The sequence below is a fragment of the Carassius carassius genome, chromosome 49 (genome assembly GCF_963082965.1).
Source record: "Carassius carassius chromosome 49, fCarCar2.1, whole genome shotgun sequence".
NCBI classification, from domain to species: domain Eukaryota; kingdom Metazoa; phylum Chordata; class Actinopteri; order Cypriniformes; family Cyprinidae; genus Carassius; species Carassius carassius.
Genome location: NC_081803.1, coordinates 13,415,609 through 13,434,756, shown reverse-complemented (window position 1 = coordinate 13,434,756; position 19,148 = coordinate 13,415,609). Strand labels below are relative to the sequence as shown.

The window sequence follows — 19,148 nt, the reverse complement described above, 5'->3', positions numbered from 1 at the left end:
GATGTTTCAAAGGTTGCATGCAGCGTGAGGGTGATTTTTCTTTGTTACCGGAGGGACATCCCAGAGGAATGTCAAAACTCACTCAGGTAGGTTAATTGAGAATGACAGTGGAGACAAATTCAATGGAGAAAGCTCAAGACATCGACCAGTCACCGTTTACTCGCTTCCACGAGTCATGTCAGAGGATGAGGAGTGCTCTTTTGGCATTTTGATAAGCTTATATGTGCAGGTTTTTCAGTAAAGTCAGATTTTGAAATGTCTTTTTATTGTATTTTGTATCTGTATTTTTGATATAAAGGAAAGTACTTTTTTTATATAGAGGATTTATTTATGAGTCAAGTGGCGGCATATTGCATGCTTTACATTTCAAGGTAATTGTAAATGTTGCAAAATATTGGGATTTTAGGCTACAGGGACATTTCAAGTGTACAACTGCAAAGAAGATTTTAAAAAGAAGAAAAAAAAAAGGCATGAATATGAGTCGTGGTCACAATAATTGAAATGTGAACTTGAAATTCTCTGTGACACCGCATTCTCACAGAAATACACACAGATCAATATTCAATTTTAAAAGAAATAAGGTTTCTCTCATTGCAGTAACCTCTTTTAGAATTGCTGTAGTAACTGCAAAAGTAGAAGCTTTTTAAACTAACCAAGGTAGAAAAAAGTTTTACTCATTTCAGAAAGGTCTCTTTGTGCAACGTGATCTCATGAGAATACGTGTGTATTTTTACATTAAATGTGGTTCTACCACACGTAAATTTACTTACGTTTTCATGCACATAAAAACGTACAACTTAGACGTATTTATAGCAGTAAAACGTACAAATACTTACGTGTTAGCAGCTAAAAAAACGTAAATAATCTAACGTAAAGTGTGAATTTATATGAATTCCCATGTATTAATATTAAAATCGTGGCTTTAATGATTTAAATCTGTTGTATTTAATTGTCATATCAATAAATGTTTTTATTGAATTTATTGAAAGCAGTTTACTCATCTACTTAATAGGAAATAACATTTCTGTGCATGCTGCAAACCATAGATACACAAAAGCACAGCATACAATTACAAATCACATCCATTTTATTTGTTTGCTGTACTCCATATCTTTAGAATCCAGATGTTTGCAAGGAACATATCCATATCAATCGATCTTCATCTTCATTCTTAGCAACAGCGTCCGTCACAGTCAAAGCCTGCGCTCGTTATGATTCGAATTTGAAAATAGCGCCAGTGCGCCACAGGAACGTTACGACATGGTTTACGGCACTAATATCGAATTCTCATTGGTTCTCACATAATTCGTCACAGATTGCGACATGTCGTGTTTCAGTTGATAGAGTGCGCCAGTGCGCCTTCACGGAGAGAAGACAGATTCATAATTTCACGGATTAATAAATTAAATTCTGCTCTGTACCCTATAAAAACTATTACCTCCAGAGAGGACTGCGACTGGAACTCATTTTCATTTGAACTACTTTTGGTACCACTTTTGATATTTTTTTCGCAAAAAATAAATGATTAACAACATTATGTTTGTTTGTCTGTTATTTGTTTATTTATAACAGTAACGTTATGTAGTTTTAAGAAATGGTTATGGGTAGGTTTAGGGGTAGGTGTAAGATTAACGTTAGTGGCTCAAAATAACGTTTTAATGTTATATTTTTACTAAAATTGTGTTTTATTATGTTTTATTCTTTTAACATTCTGTATAAAATGGGTAGGTTTAGGTTCGGGTGAGGTATAGGGATCTTACATTTATCCAAAAAAAAATTATAAAAAGGGAAAATATACATAAATATTTAAAAAATTGAACGCATTCAAATTCCAAATTTCTATGGATAACTGACTGGTCAGAGAACACGTTCTATCTGTACGTATTTGAGGTTGTTTTAACGTAAATTTCGATACGTATCGAACCTGTAATTACGTCCAGATAATACGTAAATCACACTGTAAATACGTAAAGGCACATACGTATTGGACAGTTTTAATTTACGTCTAAATATGTACGTTTTGATTGTGAGATCAGGCTGCTTTGTATGTGCTGCAACTTAAGATTTTACAAATTACCTTTTCCTTACAGGTTGCCTAAATAATGAACTCAGCTAGTGGTTTAAAGAAAAAAAATACCTCAGTACTGGAGCCACCGGTTTGATACTTTTAATCACAGGTGGTTGTTTGCTTTGACTTAATTAGCAAACTGCCAAAGTGTGTTGGCCAACCATCAAACACCGACCCCTGTTTGATCACAGTTAGGCCTTGAGCTGTGATTTAATTTCATAATCAACGGGAACCAAAGAAATTATATAAATAACTGTGAAAGAGAAAAAATAATTTCTTTGCAAATAAAAAGTTTAAGTCTTAAGTCTTAATTTCAGTTCTGAACTAACTTAACTTTAAAAATGACCTGATTTTCAACATGTCTAAAATAAGGGGTCAAGCATGTTTATTTATTTATAACTTTATTAATGATATATATATAATTTTAGTACGGCTCTTAAAAGATTATTTTTTTTTCTAGGTGTCCTTTGATGTCACATTTAGTCACCAGTAGGGCTGGGATAAACGATTATTTTTTAAACGATTAATCTAGCGATTATTTTTTCGATGCATCGATTAATCTAACGATTAATTTTTCAGACCGATTTGATTTCGATTATCTCCCCATTAATTGACTACTAACAATTTATACATGTTGATTTACATATCTGAATGAAAAAAACATCAATTCCTTAACATTGCAATATATGTTTATTGCTCTTAAAATTACAAAATAAAAGACTGACTAAGAATGCATTACTTTGCACTTGTATAGAGATAGCATTCAATAAAACCTTGAAAACACATAGCTTACTGAAACAAGCTTACTGAACACATAGGGCCTAGCTTACTGAAAAAAGAAGTTCTTTCAGATGAAAATAACAACAACTTGATGTCTAGTATTCAATAAAAAAGGTCACCCAAAATACTTGTTTAGAGCAATTGAAAGAATACAGTATGTAAATGTAAACTTGAGGGCTTTAAGCTAATACAGAGAGTGCTTTTACAAAAAAAAAAAATTAACAGTGGAAGCCAGCAGCCTGTCATGGAGAAAAAAAATCTCCGAATGCTCCACGTGAAACTTTGGCATTCCGCCCTTTTTCCATCGTGTCTAATGATTTTGGTTAATATGCACAAGGGAGGGAGAGAACAAGAAGCGCTCGTGTAGTTTGAAGACTGTGAGTGCGCGTGAAACTGTGGTGTTTCGCCCTTTTTCTATCGTGTTTAATGATTTTGATTAATATGCACAGGGAGGGAGAGAGCAAGAAGCACTCGTGTTGTTTGAAGACTGTGAGTGCGCGCGCAGCCGGGGCTCTCTCTCGTACGCGCCCTGTCACTGTCACTCACCGATAAAATAAGGCTTTGACAGCCGCCAAAAAAAAAGATCAATGCAGAAAAACCCCTGGATTGGTTATATAACGTTGGACAGAATGTTGATCCGGCAATCGCGTATATTCAGCGCACATAAGGTAAACGTTTTGCAAACGTTTTTTAGAGAAAAACAGGTCGACGAATCGATGCGTATATTTTGCGTCGACGTATTTTTTGCGTCGACGTCATCGATGACCTCGACGCGTTGTCCCAGCCCTAGTCACCAGTGAATGTTTTTTTTATATTGATTTATTTCTTTTTATTTATAAAGACAGTTGTTCTCAATTGCTCAAAGTTCTGTTCCGAGGTATCATGCCCCTGTCCTGCAAAAGCAAGTGAGATGAATATGAATGCTAACAGATGCCTTTCACCAGTATTATTGTTGTGTCCTCACACTATTTAACAGACATTTTTTGTGACATCATAAGAAGATTGTATTTTTTTTTTTTTTTTTTTACCAAATCTACACTTTCCTAACAAACTGCTTTGCATCTGAAAGATTAGATTTGTCTGCTTAGTCTGCCTCTTTGTGTCATCATTTTAGGTTATGCAGACCTAGTATTGTAAAACTTGGACTTAAGTTATATTTATATACCAGTCTGCATTCCTGAGTAATTCAGAATAACATTGACTATCTGAAATCCAGTATTGGCCTGAAGAGTTCTGTAAAATTTTGGCACTTAAAGCAAGACATTTTCAAAGTCTAAATATGCTTTTAAGCAGTAAACTTTGATGGCCCCCATTAAAGTGTCATTTTGTGAGTGGTACAAATGTTGTAACTTTCAGGCCAGTGAGATTGTTCCACCCACAGAAACAATAGATTTATTGTCAGCTGTAAATTATATAAGTAATTCATTATGATTGACAGCTCAGTGCTTCTGGAAACTCGTGTTTGCACCATCAGCCTTTGTAGGAATAATGAGCCTTGAAATAACATCTTTCAGGCACTCAGAAACATCTAACAGAATCACTCTGATGGAGGCTGATGGTAATATATTTATGGAGTAAACAAAATGCAGATTACTGCTTCTCAACAATATCAAAGTCTGAGAGGGAGCAGATGACAAGACCTCGATCAGAACTTCAAATAAAATGTGATGCAACTGACATGCTAGTTTTTGCACATAGTTCTGTAGGTGGCCCAATCTTCATCCAGAGTCATGTGGTCAAAACTTTCAAAAAAATCTGTGGCACTGATATACTTACAGAACTGGGGGCTAAAGATAATGGAGACCCCATAAATCTCTAAAATCATTATATATTTATATATTAATTATATATTTGTTGTCAAAGACAAATCGACTCCGTCATAACCCTGATCTAAGATTAATGGATTTGGAAAAACAAAATTAAAGCGACAATAGATGAAAAACATGTTTATATATCACAGAACACACACACACACTTGGCTATTTCTTTTGACTATTTTTTTTTTTTTTTGTCTCAGTTCCACTGTTTGCTGCTTCAGGTTTACTTTTGTTTTTATTGTTATTTCTTATAATAAATTACTATTTTATGTTTATCCTTTATATATTTTATGCACAATCTATGGGTCAGACCAGATTTACATTACATTTTCAGGTTGTATTCTGTCTCTGTTACAAATAAAAACTCCAATGCTGAATCGATTGAATACTAAATGCTTGATCTTATAAAAATTATAAGCAGACTATATTTTAAAGTTTTTATTATATGTAAAGTAAGTAAATTCAGGCACTGCATTAAATAGCTCTAATGTATGAAAAATTGCTAACTGTAACTTGATTTAAAGGGTCTATCGATATATATTTTGAATATCATCAGTGAACTGTTGCCACAGATAAAATATTATGAATAATGTTAATAATATAACATTAGAAGACAAATTTAAACATAGTATGTTTTAGGTACATAAGAATTTCATTTAATTACGTTTTGATATTTTATTTTAGATATTTAATTTTTTTTTTTCATTGATTACTGTGAAGTGTGACCTAAGGGTTTCTAACAGTGAGCCTGCTTTTCCATTTTTTTTTATTTTTTGCTGAAGCATTTGTTTTCATGTGCATTTGAATTTGAAATTGTCTTTTTTGTAATTAATGTTCTTTTGAATCTGTCCCAAACGCAAGCTCTGTATATCATACAAGGACATCATCTGGAGTATGCTCTGAGAGTGTTGTCCGATACCCCTGTTCTACTGGGCTGTCATTTAAAATAATGTTTGTGTGACCTTGCCAGAGGTGGTGAGTGCCCCATGACAGATTCATTCCTTCCTTTTCTCTGACTCAACTCAGCATGTGCGTGTATGTTTTATGTGCACATAGGTGGCAATTCGGAAAGCTCTGCAAAAAAAGAAAAAAAGAAAAAGAAAATAGCAAATAAGAACCTCATATCTACTATAGACAGATAAACATTTGTCCTTGCACAGTCCAGGCCAGGAGGGGAGGGGGATACAGACGAGGCAGACTGGCTTGCCGCAGAGCCTGGTGTCCATTTGCCATCATGAGAGCCCCGTGCACTTCAAGAGTGGCATGGTTTGTTGAGCTCTGGTCATTTGGTGCCCAATCTACTTGGTTGGCCACAGCTTGGGCTGTTTCTGCTCCTGTGGAGGTAAAAGCAATTCTAAAGGATTGTTTGCAGATAATGCACCCAGTGTGTGGCACCCTGTTGTCTTCTCTCCGGCTCTCCAGATTTTCTCTCCAAGTTTAGCTCCATGCAGATAAGCCCATTCAGCATACATGCCAACCCTCCCGATTTTCCCGGGAGACTCCCGAATTTCAAAGCCCCTCCCAAAAATCTCCCGGGCCAACCTTTCTCCCGAATTTCTCCCGATTTCCACCCGGACAACAATATTGCTACACAATCCGTCACTGGGCGCCGTTTCAGACCGAACAATAATAAAGGTTACACCTCGAAGTCAAGCACGGCAAATTCAGAACAAAAAAAGAAGCAGAAGAAGAAGGGGAAAAGGAAGAAAGAAGAGACATGGCGAATAAAAAGAGAAAATATGCCTGCAAATTCCTAACTGAATGGAAAAAAGAACTCACGTTCATCCAGGACAGCTCGAAGGGGAAGGGATATGCTGCCTGCAAATTTTGTAGATCAGACTTCTCCATTGAACACGGTGGCCGAACGGATTTAATTACACACATAGGGTCAGAAAAGCACAAGGCTGCGGCAATGCAGCACCGGTCACAGCAGAGTATTTTGGGCCATCTTTCAAAAGGTAGACCCGATGGTGTTATTTATGCCGAGACAAAGATGGCTATAATATGTATGTATAAATTATGTACAAATAAATTAATAATATTCTTCTTTACGTTTGTTTGTGTGTGATTATATATGAGCCCCCCCCCCTTGAACATCTCCCTAATTCTGAGGTCTCAAGGTTGGCAAGTATGCCATTCAGTAGAAGAAAGCAGGCTTCATGGAGGTAGACACTGCTTACCAAAGTATGATGTTATTATTGGAAATTATTTAGAATAAATGTTGTCATATTTTTTTGATGCTCTTGAATCATGGCTAAACAGCAACAGCAAATTGTCTTGAAAATGAAAAAAATGTGATTTCTCATCTGCAAAATAAATAAATAAAAATAAATTATATTTAGATTTTTTTTTTAGAAAATATTCTATTATTTTTTTTGCCCTTAAAATGTCTTAACATTGTTAAACCAAGATCATTTAACTTGAGAAGCATAATTTTAGAAGACTTTGTTTTTCAGAGAATATACAATATGTTGGTCAAGTCACATTTATTTCAATACTGCTTTATACAATTCAGTAGAGTATGGCTTTTCAAACACTCCATAAAAAAAAAAAACTGATTAATTTAGCCAAGCAACTGCTTCATTTGTCCTATTACTAAAAGTCAGCCAAAAGGGGTCAATACATGTCAGGAAAGCAATGGCAGTAGAGAACACTTAGTAAGGCAGAATAATTAACAATAGGTGTGTAGAGAGCAAGTACAATATAAACAGGAAGTAACATGACAAACAGAAAGTGTGCCTAAAACTTCACATTTAAAATGCTTCACATTAAAACAACTTCACATTAAGACAACTTTACGAAACAATATTTTTAACATTGAAGTGCTAGTTACAAAATATTCTGAAAGTTCTCTGACTTCTAGTAAGGTGAATTTCTGTTTCTATAAAGAAGCTTCACAGGCAATAGTGGTGTAGTGTTGATTCAGTCCAGTTCAATAACAATGTCAGTATTGCAAATTTTGTCTCAGTATGTTGAATTACATTTGTTTTTCTCACATATTATTATTATTGAATCATATATATATAAGACTCTGAGCATAACTTGTTTTTCTATAACAAACTATAAACTCTTTTCTAGAAAAAATGTAATGAAGTAAATATATATATAATTTTTTTTTCAATATAGGTCAGAATTCAAGGATGACAATAACAGGTCCAGCAAGAGAAGTTACTGTAGATCACTGGCACTGGAATAAAGAAACCAGCGGTTGCCTTCACTAGGTTCTATAAAAATCTTGTTAAACCCAAACCATAAAGACATTCTGATTAAAATCGTTGTGTAGACTCAAACAGCATGAAAGTCACCTTGTTGTTTGCTGATGTGATTATTTCTTCTGGCATACTTCAATAAAATACATTATCATGTTTTTGCCACCATCAATTTATTTAATATTAAAAGTTGTCGAATTTGATTTTGAATTAATTTGTGTAGGTCTGATTAATGTTTACAAGCTGTCCACGCACAGAACCCTCAGGCACTCATCAGTTTATCATTACAAAAAGACAGAGCTGATTATACTTTGATGTATGACGTTTGTTACTGCATTTACATCAGTCACATTACACTAATTTTCTTTGTTTGTATATACTTTTATTCAAGACATTATAGGCCAGATTTGGCTTGCACCAACAAAAAACAAAAAATATATATATTTTTTTAAATGTCTGTTAGGATTTACTAAAGACTGACAGTGAAACATCAACAATGAAAAGGAATGGACAGTTATTTTTGCGGCTGACCTTATTGTATATATTTCTTTGTAGGAGTTACCCTCTCAGACACAGAATTTACGGGAGGAGAGTATTTAAACCCTAAAAAGGGCAAACCTATAAAGAGAAATCAGAAAATTTATTTAATGCTATTTTCCATCTTATTGGGACTCAAATAATACAATTTCATGATTTTTTTTTTTTTTCTTTTTTTTTTTTTAACTTGACTCTTATATTTGATTTTCATGTTTGTATCCCCCATGATATGTTGCTTCTTTTGGGGTATAAGTTCACTGGAAACATAATACTTGTTTATCAATGCTTGTTACAAGTTACATGGTTGTAATTCCTGAATGCTTTGGAATACAGACCTTTTTAAAGAAAACACATAGCAGATTATTGCTACAGTGAAAGCATTTAAAAAAAGAAAAAAAGAATGAAAATGTTATAAAAGTTTAAGTTTACAATAAAGATAATGTAGTAAACTGTTTTAATATTATATAAAATAAATATTTTATTAAATATTTTGCACTCTAAAATAGCTATAAAATCAAGGCCATATGTCTTACCAATTTCTGTTCCAAATATGAAGCTGATATCACAAAAATGTGATTCCTGTGAGATTTTGTTTGAGCACTATACCAAAAACAACCACTGGGTTACACCCAAACTCTATTGAATTTTTCTAACGCAATTTTCTGTCATAAATCAATCATTTTCTGTCAAAATATGAGTTCTGTTAGAAACAGTCAACAAATATTGATTTCAGTAAGCTTTCACATTCGTGGTTTGGCATAATCTTTTAGTCTTCAAAGTCAGTCAACATTTCACAACATTAATAATTAAAATATATATACCATTTTTTATGTGAACTAAAAAAGGTATTTATTAATAATTATAATATTAACATTATTATTTATTTTTTTATTGAAAATGGTTCAAACATGGCACTTGCATTTTGAATTGAATTGTTTGTTACTGACACTCATTGGTCTCTGTACATTTGATACAGATTATCATTTAATTATTCTATGTTAATATGTTTCTCTTTTTTAAGCAACCAACATATTTTGTGCAATGTTTTGCCTATGTTTGGTCTATTTAAAATCTGAAATAACTGAGTGGTATGTGCACCATTTGGGTTGATGATGCCTGACAAGCATCAACCAAAACTTTTACTGTCATAAAGTGCATGGAAGAAACATGATTCTAGTCTTGCTGGTAAATGCACTATTAAATGAATAAAATAAAAAGAGAGGTCAGTTTTTGTATAATCAGTGAGTGCAGATGATGCTTTATTCCAACAGCTGTCAGTTTGCATTTAGTGTTTCATGGCTCTTGGGTATTCTGTCAGAGAGACTACACAAAAGGCTGTTGTGATTGGAGGAAAGCTATTTTTTCAGGGCAATCTGCACAACATTTGATGTCATCGCTCTAAAAAGGAACATCTTCCAGTGGGCAATGTCATTGGTTCCTTTTTGTTTAGGTTTATTTTAGCCCTAAACAGTCAATATATGTGACCCTGGACCACAAAACCAGTCATAAGTGTAAAACTTTTTGAAGTTTAGATTTCTACATCATATGAAACCAGAATAAATAAGCTTTCCAATGATGTATGATTTGTTAGGATAGGAAAATATTTGGTCAAGATACGACTATTTGAAAATCTGGAAGAAAATCGCTTTTTGAAGTTGTCCAAATGAAGTTCTTAGCAATGCATATTACTAATCAAAAATTCAGTTTTGATATATTTATGGTAGGACATAATATCCTAATGATTTTTGGCATAAAAGAAAAATCGATAATTTTGACTCATACAATGTTTTTTTATTGCTAAAAATATACCCCTGCAACTTGAGACTGGTTTTGTGGTCCAGGGTCACATATAATGAGGAACAAATGGAGCCATATCATCTGTTGCATTGTCAGGAGATTGTAATGAATATAATGCGGTTTCCTTTGTCTTGTTTAGAGTTTATGAAATGCAGCATGTAAAATGCTACTCTTAATTCCCTCCACTTAATTAATATTCAACTCGCTCATTGCTTGATTTCACAGTCTAATCACAAGTCATGTAGGTCAGTCTGTTGCCCACAAATGTTATGTGTTTTTTCTTTCAAACCACAGTGTATTAGCAATTATGAAGTCATCCCCCTGTTTCAAAGCATGTTTCAGGTTCTTGAAAATCATTCAAGGATTCTTTACCTTCCTTGTCATTTTCCCACCAACCTCTCAATCTGTAAACACATCTTATTTGGTAACTGCCCACTAAGGGAAGGATTTCTTGTCCCAGATTCAGAGCATCCAGATGTTCACCTAACTCTCAAACTGGTTGTACTCATGTACTGTAAATAATAATGGACAGTTCATTATGATTGAAGTTATTTTCATGTTTATTTCTTGAAAAATTCTGCTGCTGTTGAGAACAACATCAATACGAATAGAAACACACTTCTATTGATCGACAAACAGTCTTTTGTCTGCAGGGAGGGTTGAAGGAGAATGAGCTATTAGGGTCACATGATCAGTGTTAACTGTAGAATCATTGTGAAGATGGAGCCCAGTGCTCAGAAGGTCATTGATTTGATCTTCATCGTTAGAGTGTTGACAGTGTTTAAGTCAGCTAAAAAAAAAAATGTGAAAAAAAAAAATGTCTGACCCCTGTCTGCCCTATGGCTATTGCAGAATAGCTGATTGTATCCACCAAATGCTCTGTTTGTAAGTGAATGCCCATTCAAATGAAAAAATGCATCCATGCAAACATCAGTGTCTTTCACCTTTAACCAACCTTGAAAGTATTTTCTCTTTTATATGGCCGGCGTTAGTATGTGGAAGAGAAGCGTTCAAGTAATCTGTTTTGGAATTAGAATTTTAGACACACAAAGTGTTCAACTAAAGGTCTTCAAATCTCCTTTATTATTTCCATATCTCAATACATTTCTTGAATGTGTAACTAGGCAGCGGTAAAAGGCAAAATGCATTTTGCCTACTTTCAAATGCTCACTGAAATGAGGCAAAATGTATTTTTAATGCACAAAGATTGTGCATTAAGTATTAAGTGCAAAGTGATCTGTATTTTCTGAATTTGAAACTGTTGTTCATCATTTCAAGCAGTGGGAAAACATGCACCATGTCAGTCAGTTTTCTATGTGCCTCATCCCCTTGGGAAATAAACATGCTGTGTAGCTGGGGTGCTACTTGCTCTGAATATTTGCACTAATTGCTCTGAAATTTTCCTTTTAATTAATGTGAATTGGAAAAGTGAGTTTCTGTGACATAATGAGGCCACACATGTTAGATTTCAACACCTTAACCGTGAAAAGCTTTTCAGTATAGCCTGGTTGTTTTAACAAAATTATTTTTTTTAGAAGTGTTCCCTTTGTGGTCGTTATGTGCTTGTTTTAATTTAATTTTTATCCATCAACATGACTTGATAGGGAGTAATTAGTCTTGTGACTCTCATCAAATCAAATTGTGCTTAGAAAACGTTGACTGCCAACTGCTGTTAATCATGGCTGATGAAAGTGCATTCTTCAAAGATTAATTCAGTCGAGTTATCAGCATCTTTGTCTAATATGTTAAAGTCATTCTCATTCAAGACAAGCATCACCGGAAACACAGTCGCAATCTATGACGAAACTGGCGAGAGCCATTGAGCGTTTGATATCGCTATCGTAAAACTTGTTGTAAAACTTCTTAACTGCACATTTTTAAATTGTTACTGTAGCTACAGAGGAAGGAGATACATACCACTTTATTAAATATATAATTTAATAAAATTATAATTAAGTGCAGTTTAATGCACTTGACTGATTTGCTTAATTTTGAAATGATAATGTTTCATTCTGTTTTGATTTGGCATTTCAAAGATTACATTTTAACAATACTACACTTCTTTAAAATGTATGTGATCGTTGAAACATTATCAGGCAATATTGTATTTGTCTTGTTTATCATGGGTCACATAATATGCTGCCATAGATCATAGCCTGATTTGGGCCACATATCACTGGACTGATCTGGGCCACACTCCTCCCACCAACAATCAGCCCTCATATTGTTTGCCTGATCCACGACGTGCCGTCATTGCCACACATGGCCCAGCTCTGGTTGAAAAGTTACATGCTATTGCTGACAGGAGGCCAGCAGTGCCAGCTTGAGGCCACATTTGGGCCAAGTCCATTTGCTATGTTGGTACTCAAGTAGTTTTTTGGACAAGTACCTTTTACTCTACTCACACTACATTTTTTGATAATGTAATGGTACTTTAACTTGAGTATATTTTTCAGTACTCTTTCAACCAGTGCATTATGTTGTTTCCCTAGTTGTATCAAGGTTGTTGGGAAAGTTTGTTTGATTATGTTTAACAGATGTGTGCAAAGACCTCTCACTGAAGACCTTGCTCTATACTCATGTCAGGGTCACTGGTATTGCACTGCAAACTCTAGCATGCTGCCAATGCTTTGGAAAAGTATCAATTTATTATGCTGGACAAATAAAGAGAGACCTTCACCTGAACTGAAATTGCCTTAAGACAGTAACTCGGTTGGAACAAGCAAAATGGCTGTGAGGAAGGTCTGCCGACCTCTGCCTTCATGATCGCAGCTGCTTCTTTTTCTGAGCTATAGCGAGATGTAACAGAAAAAGAATGTGCATATGAGGTGCAAAGCATTCAGAATAGGTGGAATTTATGCAGCTCTTGGGTGTTATGGGAACTTTAATGTTAGTCAGACAGACTATGGTACTGTTGGGAGTACCATATATGGTGCTTTTCCACTGCATGCTATGACATGGCACGTTGCTCATTGAGGTTCCAAGTGAACCGTACCATTGCCAAATATGTGACGTGAAAATTCTACTGATCATGGATTGGCTGGAGAGAATAGTCACTACCTGCGTCACTACCTAATTTCCAACACAAACACAAAAGAACCACTAGATTTAAATCAGCACAGCCAGCGATGGAGCGAACGCAACTGTTTGAACGAGCACACCTTGTTTTAACAACCCAAAAGTTTGTTGTCTGTTGCAGAAGTACAGACGTCCCTCTCGTTGATAGCAGAGGAGTGGATCCAGCAAGAGCTTGTTAGGGCGACCTGGAATTGAAAAGTTTATTTTATGAGTCATGGCATTAGAGGCAGCGCAACTATAAGGACATGTGAATAATCTCGCCCTCTCTAAAGCGATACTAAACTGCAGTGGAAATGCAAACCGTGCCGAGCAGAGCCGTGCCATACCGTAATGAGCCATGCCGTGCTAAGCCGAGTCGTACCATGCAGTGGAAAAGCAACAATATACTTGTGCTGAGAATACATGCTGCGGTTTCAATGGTTGCCTCTTCCACCTACATTGTTTCTCTAGCTAATTAATATACTGGTTTTGCTTTAAAACCCTTATTTTACTTCGAGTGAGCATCAAGTGGTGAAGCAACAGGTCTTGCCATTGTACAAAAGTAAACAAAAGTTAACTTTTTTACTAAATATTCTGAATAACTTTTACAGTATGTACACTTATGTGTACTTACAGTGCATTTACATAAGAAAGTACTGAGTAGTATAAGTAATATAAGTAAAAAAACATTGGTAAAGGTTAGGTTTAGGGGTAGACAAGTAAAGGAAGAATATTTGTATTAAAGGAAATATTTCATATACATCCTTTAGGTTTGGATAAGGTACAAAGGTGTACCTTTGTGAGCATTGCTCCTGTATGTATCATGTATCTTGTTGGAAAATGGTATGTCTGTGAGTCTTTCAGTGAAAATCTCTGACACTGTTGTTATGTTCTGTTTTGATAGCTGAGCTCAAGTCTGACAGAATACAAGTTTAAAATTGTTGCCACATGTCTTGTGATGATGACACCCAGAGTAAAATTTGAATCAAGACCTGGGCTGGTCACCAAAAGGTTGTGACCTTGAGCATGGCATTTAACTTCAGTCTAAAGGAGCTTAATCATTGCATGAAATTTGATTCCTACACAATTTCGCTCAGTGCAAACTTTTTTTGTTTTTTTTTGTTTGAAGCAGTTGATCTCAGCTGTGTTGAACTATTGATATAAGCGCTTGATTGTAAGCTAGTGGAAAAGATGGCTTCTCAAGATAGAGGCCAGAGAACCCAGCACCAATTATATACTCAAAGTACACACCGGGATGGTGTGCATGCAAACACATCTTCCTGCCAAACCACCCATCTAATGAGTGGCTAAGTCATGAACCACTGCACAAATTCACACAATACCCGCCCACCGTGTGGCAACAATGAAGACAACTCGACTCCAGGTGGGTTGCATGTCTCGTACCATTCAAATAATGAAGTTATCTTCTCTCATAACTCTTGATGGCACCATGTTTAAAGTGACCACATGGTTCATTTTCCTGCCAGGAGAGTGGAATGTGTCTCATCTGACCTAGACTGGATCTTTGTCTGTAATCACTGTATGCTAATGTGATCTAAACTCAAACATTTTGACCAGCTCTTCTATGTTACAGATGAATTTACCCCCCCCCCCCCCAAGTTTATAAGCCTATTATTTTTGCCTTTCTAACTATGCACAATTTTGTGTTTAATTCTTTGTGACCCTGGACCATAAAACCAGTCAAGTCAAGAATGGGTCAAAATGATAGATTTTTATTTTATGCCAAAAATCATTAGGATATTAAGTAAAGATCATGTTCCATTTTAATTTCCTACTGTTAATATATTAAAACGTAATTTTTGATTGGTAATAAGCATTGCTAAGGACTTCATTTGGACAGCTTTAAAGGATTTTTTTTTTGCACCCTCAGATTCCAGATTTTCTAATAGTTTGTATCTCTGCCAATTATTTTGTCCTAGCATAACAAACCATACATCACTGGAAAGCTTATTTATTCAACTTTCAGATGATGTATAAATCTCAATTTCAAAAAATGTACACTGATGACTGGTTTTTTGGTCCAGGGTCACATTTGCATTTAGAATTGTTTTCCCTGCGGTTTGAGACCCTGTCAGAACATACAATAGTGTTGAGAAGCATTGATCTGAACACATAGATAGAAGAATCTTTGTACCACTAGAGAAGTTTTGATATTGTCTGTTGGTTGTGTTTTATGTTGTCTACCCTTTTCAACCTTCCAGAGACATGGCAAGAGACAAATTTCTGAAGGAAAAAGAGCAACTGTAGATTTCAAGTATTTTTCAAGCTGAACATGGCATGCCAGAGCAGATGGGCCTGTAGAGAGAGGGCTGTGAAAGGGGCATGATGTTATTCTCTCAACACCCAGCAGACAGAAGGCAGAGCGTAACTACCTTAACCGAGAGGCAATTAGAACCGACACATTTAACTCCTGACCTTGCAATAAGGAATTTTACTTGATTGAAGGATGGCACACCATCATTTCTTCAGGTTGTGTCTTTAGTCCCCCATGTAGACACAAACCTTTGATTCTCAGTGTGTTGTCAAGATTAGGTACAAGTCACTGCATTCTTTTTGTATAAGACTCATTTCTTCTTCACTGTCTCTGATCTGTTTTTATCCAAATGATATGTAATAAATGTAAATACATGAGATTATCTATCATTTTAAGTCTATGCAAGCGCCGCGAGAAGCCTTTGTATGAAATTGTTATTGTATTCCATGTTTTTTTTTTATTTTTGTACGCAAATTACAGTATGGTTGATGTCTTCAGTTATAACTACATGCTGTAACTCCACATGACAGAACTGTCTTTATTTTTTATTTTAGAAAAACAAATGTGCTCATTTGAATTGCCAAGCAAGCTTTATATTATATTGAATATAAATTGGAAAATAAGATAACATCCTTTATAAATGTATTTAAAGCAAAAATACAGATATTTTTTAGCATAACCTTTGTTTATGCTATGTAATTTTGTTATGTTAATGATAACAACAACAAAAATCAATTTGGCAGTAAAGTAAAAAAAAACAAAAAAACAAAAAAAAACATTCTCTTATAGATAGACTCCCATTAAAACAAGTTTTCATATCTAATCCACCTTTGCTTCTTGAATAAATGTATCTCATTTTAAGGATGTATATATAGTTAATGAAAAACCATGACAATAATACTAATTTATAATAATTATTATAATTTTTTACTTATAATTCACAGTTTTGTTCTAGTCAAGTCAAGTCAAGTCTGCTTTATTGTCAATTTCCACATGTACAGTACATACATACAGAGAATCGAAATTGCGTTACACTCAGACCCCGGTGCGTACAGATAAAATTAACATTAAAGCCTAAAAATCTAGATCAAATATAAAATGTAGATACAACTATACAATAAGGTAATGTAAAAAAAAAGGCATATAATAAAACTAAAAATAAAGTTAAATAAAGCAGCGCAAGGCAAATGACAGATATAGTGCAAATCAATGAAGTGAACAACAGTGCAGATAAAAGATTTTTAGTGCAAAAAAATTCCTTATTAAAAATACCTTATTAAGTCTGATTAAAGTGACAAGTGACAAAGGGCTCAAGAGCAGTTATTTTATTTAACTGACTGATGAGGTAGTGGAATGACATCAGTTCCATGCTGAATGAGGTAGTGAGCAGACCAATGCTGCACAAAGTGACTAGTGCATGCCATCATATAATTAGTGTGTGTGTGTGGGGGGGGGGGGGGGGGGGTGTTCATAGTTCATAGTTCAGTGGTGCCTGTGGCAGAAGAGGGGAGGGGGGGGCAAGTTCGGGAGGGAGTTCAGCTTCCTGACAGCCTGGTGGATGAAGCTGTCCTTCAGTCTGCTGGTCCTGGCCTGGAGACTCCGCAGTCTCCTCCCTGATGGCAGCAGACTGAAGAGGCTGTGTGATGGGTGAGTGGGATCACCTGTGATCACCTGGTCGCCGGAAGGAGGTGGAGTCTTCTGTGCATTGGTGCTGTTTTGTTGCTCAAAGCGAGCGAAGAAGGTGTTCAGCTCGTTCAGTAGAGAGATGTTGCTGTCACAGGTCCGTGGTGGGGGCTTGTAGTCCGTAATGGTCTGTATCCCCTGCCACAGGTTCCTAGTGAATTGATGAGCTATCCTCCTGGAGTGCTGTCTCTTAGCCTCTCTGATGCCATGGGACAGGTTGGCCCTAGCTGTTCTCAGGCCCACCTCATCTCCAGGCAGCGTTCCGTGTCTTCAGGAGTCTGTAGACCTCCCCTGTCATCCATGGCTTCTGGTTGGCCCGGACAGTGATGGTTTTTGTGACCGTTACATCATCAATACACTTGTTGATGTAGGCAGTGACAGTCTCTGAGTACTCCTGGAGGTCAGTGGTGTTATTGCATGTGGCAGCCTGCTTAAACATGTCCCAGTCAGTTGTGTTGAAGGAGTCTTGAAGAACCTCTGATGATCCTTCTGGCCACACTTTAATCTGTTTGTAAACTGGTTAGGCGACTTTAATGAGTGGTCTGTATGCAGGCATTAGCATGACAGTGATGTGGCCTGAGGCTCCGAGGTGGGGGAGGGGGAGTATGCAGTAGTGGGGGTCGGTGATGGTGAAGGCCTCCTTAGCAGACCGAGATCCCCCAGCTGTTCTGCGTGTGCGGAGTTTAACTGTAAAAATGCAGTTCTGCCGACATCGAGCAGAAATTCGCGACTGTATTTGCGCTTACAGACAGGTAGACGCGACGATGACGTACAAAAACATTGCGACTCACAAGACAAAAAACACGAAAACACCGTTTTGTTGGGACAGAGAGAAGTCGCTGCATGTGGACGCGCCGCCATCTTGGTTCCCTGCAAAATACATGGCAAAAGCAACAATAACTTGCAAAAGCAACAAATTAGTCTTATGATTTTAGTAGAGTAGCATGTTTAATACTAAACTTTTTATTTATATATTTAAGGAAGTCTTAGTTTAAATTTTATTTTATTTATTAGGTTTTGTAGGGCACATGGGATAATCCGATCATCAGTTTAGCCAGACTGGGTGGGTTTGTGGGTATAAATTATATGGTGAAGAGTGAGAGAGTCCTGCATCAGGATATTTTTGAAACAGTCCAGACTGCCATATCCTTGAAAGCTGCTGGACTTGATTAGGTTGGACTTTACAAAGTTCTGTATTATGTTCTACAATATGTACAGTACTTCACGAAATACTTCCTCTAGTTCTGTCTAGAGTTAAAGTGTGACACATAGGTAAGTGCATTATTGTTATATAGATTATCATGCAGTGTGTATCAGTATCAATTTATGATACAGTTTGGATTGTCATGGTGTGTGCACGAACAAGTATGAAATACCTGCTAATTAAGTGGCTTTTCAAGATCACTTATGTTGTGCACTTTTTGCATTTAAATTGGCTCATTCTGACTATTGACATTGAAAATGAAATGTGTCTATATTTATATCACTTTGTCATTATTATTTTGTTTTAAGGAGTTAACAATGGTCCTAATCAACCTTGATTGACATGGCAATATTTACATTATTTTGACAGTAAAATGTTTTTTGTTGTTGTTGTTGTTGTGGGAGTGGGTGGGTTTTGGTGAGCTTTTGAGCTGGAGATCGTCCATTCAATCTGCTGATCATAAATTTAGTTTGATATAATCAAACATTCCAGTTGAGGCTAGTATTAATGGAATTATAATCCGGATTCTATCCGGATACAGGGTCTGTGGAAAAACTTTCTTGTCGCAGTCGTCCATAGTAGAAGACTGAAGTTCATAGGTGCAGTGGCCTTGTCATCTCCAAGAACTGTGAACACTAAGGAATACTTCTTAAACCCCTGTCATGAATGCATTCTTCTCAGTATTGACATCCCATTCCTTTAGGGATGCTAAAAGGCACTT

General features: G+C 35.8%; 1 protein-coding gene across 1 annotated transcript in view; it reads left to right on the top strand.

The window, feature by feature from the left end:
• LOC132132680 (opioid-binding protein/cell adhesion molecule-like) overlaps positions 1-19,148 on the top strand; it is a 152,228-nt gene that overhangs the window by 460 nt on the left and 132,620 nt on the right. The gene's annotated exons all lie outside the window — the stretch shown is intronic.